The sequence below is a fragment of the Propithecus coquereli genome, unplaced genomic scaffold (genome assembly GCF_000956105.1).
Source record: "Propithecus coquereli isolate 6110/MARCELLA unplaced genomic scaffold, Pcoq_1.0 Scaffold11, whole genome shotgun sequence".
In the NCBI taxonomy this organism is placed as follows: Eukaryota; Metazoa; Chordata; class Mammalia; order Primates; family Indriidae; genus Propithecus; species Propithecus coquereli.
The window spans coordinates 11,102,636-11,108,216 of NW_012134969.1; the positions used below are offsets into that span (position 1 = coordinate 11,102,636).

The 5,581-nt window shown below is 45.4% G+C and overlaps 1 protein-coding gene across 5 annotated transcripts in view; it reads left to right on the forward strand.

The window, feature by feature from the left end:
* The first annotated feature begins 2,847 nt into the window (after positions 1 to 2,847).
* The window catches only part of RCBTB1 (regulator of chromosome condensation (RCC1) and BTB (POZ) domain containing protein 1), a 47,883-nt gene continuing 45,149 nt past the window's right edge, over positions 2,848 to 5,581 (forward strand). For 3 of the 5 annotated variants that reach the window (XM_012648982.1, XM_012649000.1, XM_012649026.1), the window contains exon 1: positions 3,842 to 4,171. The gene's annotated coding sequence lies outside the window, so the exon portion shown is untranslated. Of the gene's footprint in view, positions 3,039 to 3,841; positions 4,172 to 5,581 lie in introns of those variants that run through there. The other 2 variants (XM_012648991.1, XM_012649009.1) reach the window with 1 other exon arrangement.

The window sequence follows — 5,581 nt, forward strand, 5'->3', positions numbered from 1 at the left end:
GGTAACTTCACCTTTAATATTCCAAACCAATGAGTCAAGCCCAATCTGAGAATATTCTAACTATCTCCATCACTACCCTGGGGTCTCTCCAAGAAGTCTTCAAAGTGCATGTAACATCCAGAGAGGATCAGTCCTATTTCACAGTCAATCGCAGTCTTCTCGGAAGACTAGAGATCTTTTATCTCCTACCAGAAGGTGGTGGCCTGCTAATGAGCCATGGTGCTACCACAGCTAAATGCAGGTAGAACAAGGATGATGGCTGATAAATTAAAAAAAAAAAAATGCATATGTCACTGTCAGCTGACATAGACAGTGCAGGAATTCCATATTTAAGAAGCTATTTCAGAGGACAAAGGACAAGGAAGCAATTCTAAACAGAGGGTTTTGAGTCCATCTTATGCCTAAAGGAGATTTTATGTGGAGTGATACTGACAGTTGCGAAAAGTGCTATGTTTGGGTTTCGTGCCTAGTCTAGGGAGCAGTGTAGGTTTATCTCATTATACCACCTGTTCAGTACAGGATCTGCCTCGGTGCAGGTGAAGATATGAGTCAGCAGTTAGTCTACTGTAGCCAGGGCTAAACCACTTATTTGTTTATTTAATATGTTTGTCTGGTGAACAGAAAGTTTTCATCTGGTTCTTGGGGTGAAGGAAAAAGAGAATTAGAATTTCATTTCAATTCTCCATCACCTCTTGTCTCAATGTTTTCCCCCTGTTCTATGCAACGTTTATGTATGCCAACTATAAAAACAGAAGTTATCACCACAGTAGTTTGATAGATGTCTAAGGCTGTAAAACTCATTGTAAACTTAATTTTACCCTGTTTGGTTAAGCTAGTTGGAAATCAAAGTGGAATCACTTTCTAGAGATAGATTCTGTATTTTATTATATTTGTAAAATCTTAAAAGTTATGTCATCCTCAATTCTCAAAATTAATTATATTGTTGTTGAGACTGTCAGAACAGATTTCCTAACCGTATTAGATGAGAAGGAAGCAATCTTATATGGTGACCTAAACATTGCCTGGCCTATGTAGCCATTACAAGAGTCAGTCCTCTGGCTTGTTTCTCTCAATCTTGTCCACCTCCAAGAGGCGAGAAGAAGCAGAGAAGAAAAGGGAGACAATACGGGTGTTTCTAGCTGTTTTCATTCTCTCAGAACAGTTCTTTGAGGAAGTAACTGAAATCCCTTTTAATTTTGCTTGCCCAATAGAAAGAACTTTCCAGCGGCCTATGAAAAACAAGTGTACTCCTAAGGCTCAGATTTTATTGGCAAAGATGGTTCAGCTGAAGGAGTTGGGACTGATTGGCTGACCCACATCTGCCCAAATTGACACTCACAGAAGAGAAGCACAGTGGAGGAAGAGAGTGAACAAAAGAGGAGTTTCTAATTTTCCATTTATTGAGAGATTAACTTTTGAAATGAGAGTCTGAAGCCCCCCAAAATGATTAGAATCGTTCTATGTTCTATTCCATCTTAAACCTTATTTTATTAGGTTTTGACAGATACTTTTTAATCAGCATAATCATGAATTAGCATTTTAAGAGGAGGGGTTCCCCTCCACCCCCCACCTGCTGGAGGTAGAGCCCAGTTTCTTCCTTAATTTACTAAATTGAGTTCTTTTGCCCTGTAGAGGGCAAAATTTAGAGGGCTCTGCAATCATCTTCTTTGGAACAAGCAATTTTGCTATTTTTAGATAATAATCATAGAAAGCTTTTAGAGTTTTAAAAAAATGTAAAAAAATCACCCAGCACTAGTTTAGCCCAATTTTAGATGAAGAGTCCATGATATGTGTGTTTGATGGAAAGTTGCTCAATCCAATAAATAATACTAATATGAATAAATGTCATTAGTTCAAGTACATCAAAAATTAACCTAATTAGGTTTCCTTCATCCTAGAGGCAAATAAAGTCATTAAGGACAGTGATACAGGGTTACTTGCGTTTCCTTAAACCATTACTGCTGTTTCATGCCTCACTACCTTTGAACATACTGCCTCTCTCCTGGAATGTCTTTCCCTCCCTTCATCTACTGCCTGTCCTCCAAATTCACCTTACCAGGAAATTTTTTCCTGACTCCCTGACTTGTGGTCCCTTACTTGTGTTCTCTTAGCACCTTGCATCATATTTTTCACCTGGTACTGGAATAATGAACCAGAGTACACATTCCTTGTCGGCAACCCTGTCTCACTGAGGTTTTCATCCTCCAAGATGCTCCAAGTATGGCACCTGACAGAGAAAAAGCAATGAGCACTCAGGAAATATTGGATGACTCACACACCAAGTCCCTGTTTTTTTCCTCAAACATGTTTTACAGAAATTCTTTTGATCAGGTTGCAGCCAAAAGAAACTGATTTCAGTTTCTTTGAGCAAAAAAGTTCTCTTTTAGTAAATTTGCTGAACTTCTACTACTTTGGGAAAGACACTTCATTCAGTGGATATTGAGGGTCTATCACATGCCAGGCACTATACTAAGCCCAGAGAGTCCTCTTCAAAGAGTTTATAATCCAGGGGAGAAGACAGCAATAGACAATACCTCTCACAAGAAATGTACATTTCCAGGCAATGAGATTTACATGTCAGAATATGTACAGTGTTTTAGAAATCAGGGAATAAGCTGCATCTGACACTGAATGAACTTCAATTGCTGAAGCTGTTCAATCAGGGAGGAGCACGCAGGGAAGGCAGACAATTAAGAATAAGTAGGTGGTATTTGACCTGGATTATGAAAGACGAGTAGGAGACTGATGCGTACTTTGGAGACTGTTAAAGATTAAGCGTAGAACCAGACTGCAGTTAAAGCGGTAAATACATTTTATTCAGGAACTATTGCAACAGGGGAAGAGACCTCAGAATAGATACAGAACTGAGCTCAAAGTTTCTGAATAAAATGTCTTTACGGCTTTAACTAGGGCCCGGCTCTGGTTATCTTTAAGGGTGGGAAGTAGTGATTCAGGACATTTCAGATAGAAGCAAAAGAATGAACGAAGCAAAGGGGAGTAAAGCAACTTGGGGGAAAAAAGAAGTGATCCAAAGGAAGGTAAGTAGCCAAGGAAAATAGGAATTCTCTGTAGCCAGAGCCTAGAGTTGCGGTGGGGAAGTGGCTAGAGATGAAGTAAAGTAGGCTTTTAGTAATTCAGGGCGTTGTTTGGTGATATTTAGAAAACGAAATGTTTTTGTTTATTCATGGGAGCTCAAATGGGAAAGGTAAATTTGAACAAGATTGCTTGGAATGCTATGCCAGGAAGTTTGGACTTGATGTCGTAGAGCCAACTGGAACTGTTAAGAGAGCTGTACAGTATTTTATAAAGATGGTTGTAGTCTCAACAGGTGACAGGCTGCAGCGGCAGGAAGCTGTCCCTCATCTGGCTTCGGTTTACTCACTTATAATAAGAAACGGGTTAGGTCAGATGTCCTCTTAGGTCCCTTCCAACCTTGACAGCCTGCTTCTGAGGTACCGCTGCCTTCCCTCCATTACTACGCCTCACCTCCTCCTTCCCTAGCCCCTGGCCGTCCTCACGTGCTTTCAATCCGGAGGTGGGGCTCGGGGAAAGAGAGAGAGACACCTCTCCAGGTAAAACAAATGGGTCTCCTCTCCGCGGCCCTTGGTCCCAGGCAGCACCACCTGGGTGGGGTCTCAGGGCCAGACGTGCCCTAGAGTCAGCAGGGAGCGGGTTTCCCGGTCGCTTTTCCGCCCTAGGTCCCTCGGGGTGGGAGGCCGGCCCTCTCCACAGCCAAGCTATCTCCGGGAGGGAAGCAGGAGCCCGCCCCTCGCTCCTCCCTGCTTTCCCCAGAGACAAAAGCCTGTGAGACCCGACAGGAGCAACGAGGCTTCGCCGCGACTCTCCGGTGGCAGGGCCTCGGGGCTGGCCTCGGACGGCCAGTTGGCTCCTAGAGAAGTCCCGGGGTCGAGGGAGCAGAGAGCAGGACTCCTTCCGGCCGGCGAGCCGCGCAGGGCGGGGTGCTGGGCTCCGGAGCATCCCGGGCGCGCGCGGCACCGGGTCACGTGAAGAGGCCTGGGCCACGTGACCCGGCGGGCCCGGCGCCCTCGCGCTCGGCCTCCGGCTCCTCCCCTTCGGCGCCAGCGCTCGCTCTCATTTTTTTTGGTCGGCGGAGCTTCCGAGGTCCCTGCGGCGCTCTGGCGGCTGGGCACGGCAGCAGCTGGCCTCGCAGGTAGCTGGTGGGCGCCGGGTCGAGCTCGCGGAAGCCGCTTCCCTCCCGCCCTTCCCCTGCTTCCCTTCCCCGCCCGCCAGGCCGGGTGTGCCCCGTTACTCCTGAACCTCCCGCCTCCCCCGCTCCGGCTCCAGGTCCGGCCCCGCGGGGTGCTGTGCGCTGGGCGAGTGATGGGGTGGTCGGCCTGGCGGCGCTCGCACCTCAGCTAACGTGTCCTGCTAGGAGGAAGAGGAGGAGGAGGGAAGGGTGGGCAGAGGCGAGGGAAAGTTTTCCGTGCTCAGTCTCTGTTTTGAGCTGAATGGACTCGGTTTTGCTCGTAGCTGAAGTTTGTCACTGCTCTGGGCGCCGTTTTGCTGAGAGGAGACCTCCTCTCTCACTCTCCCCATCCTTACTCGGCCTTTCCCAAGAATTTAGCATTTCTCCTTCGCCTCCCGAAGGCAGTGCTGTCACAAACCATAGTCTTGACTGTTTCCCTTTCCCCTACGACACGCAATCCACAAAGGGGGAACTCCTTAGCGGGTACCTTTATCCAGGAGCGCGGTGAACTGAGTAATGACATTTCCCTTGTCCTGCCTCTGATTTTATATAAGATGACCATCGAGCACTCTCTGGTCTGCTCTCGTAAGTGGCTTTTTGTTTTTATTTATTTGCACGTGAGACACTTTAAAGCCATCTGCAGAACTCTTTGCAGCTAAGAATTACAATTTTATAAAGCGGTCTTTTACTAATGCTTTTTAAAAACCAGATTTATGGTCTTTTTTGCCTTTGTCCTACCTAGTCTTTTTTGGGGAAGGATTGAAGCCCTTAGAGGGCAAAAGCTGACTTTCTGAAACTGGTGTATATGATGCCAGAAGAAATGGAAAAATGATTGAGCCTTGACGGCAGTTTATAGTATACTTGCTTTATAGCATACTTGCTTTAAATTTTAGAGAGTATCCATTTCAAGTGAGCACTGGGTGAATTTTACCCCTTTGAACTGCTTTCAGGGTTAAGTGTGTGACTGTATATTTATATTCTATTAATATAGTAGTTCATCTGTGGGATGGATTCTCATCTATGTGTGAAGACCAGTCTATTTATCAATATTTCTAGACAGATCCTTTTTCTTCTACCCTCTAGTCTGTTTCTCTTGAAGAGGAAGCATGTTAATCTTTAAAGAGATTTCTTTTGCAAGTGATTTTTGTTCATGTGATCCAAATGATCAAGTTTTGGGAACTTCAGAAAAAGCCATAAAATCCAAAACTGTCAAGCTTGTAGCTTTAAGAAAAATCTTTGGAAGTTTTTTAAATTAAAAAGAGTGCTGGCTGGGCGTGGTGGCTCATGTCTGTACTCCTAGCACTTTGGGAGGCTGAGGTGGGAGGATTGCTTGAGCTAAGGAGTCCGAGACCAGCCTGAGCAAGAGTGAGAGCC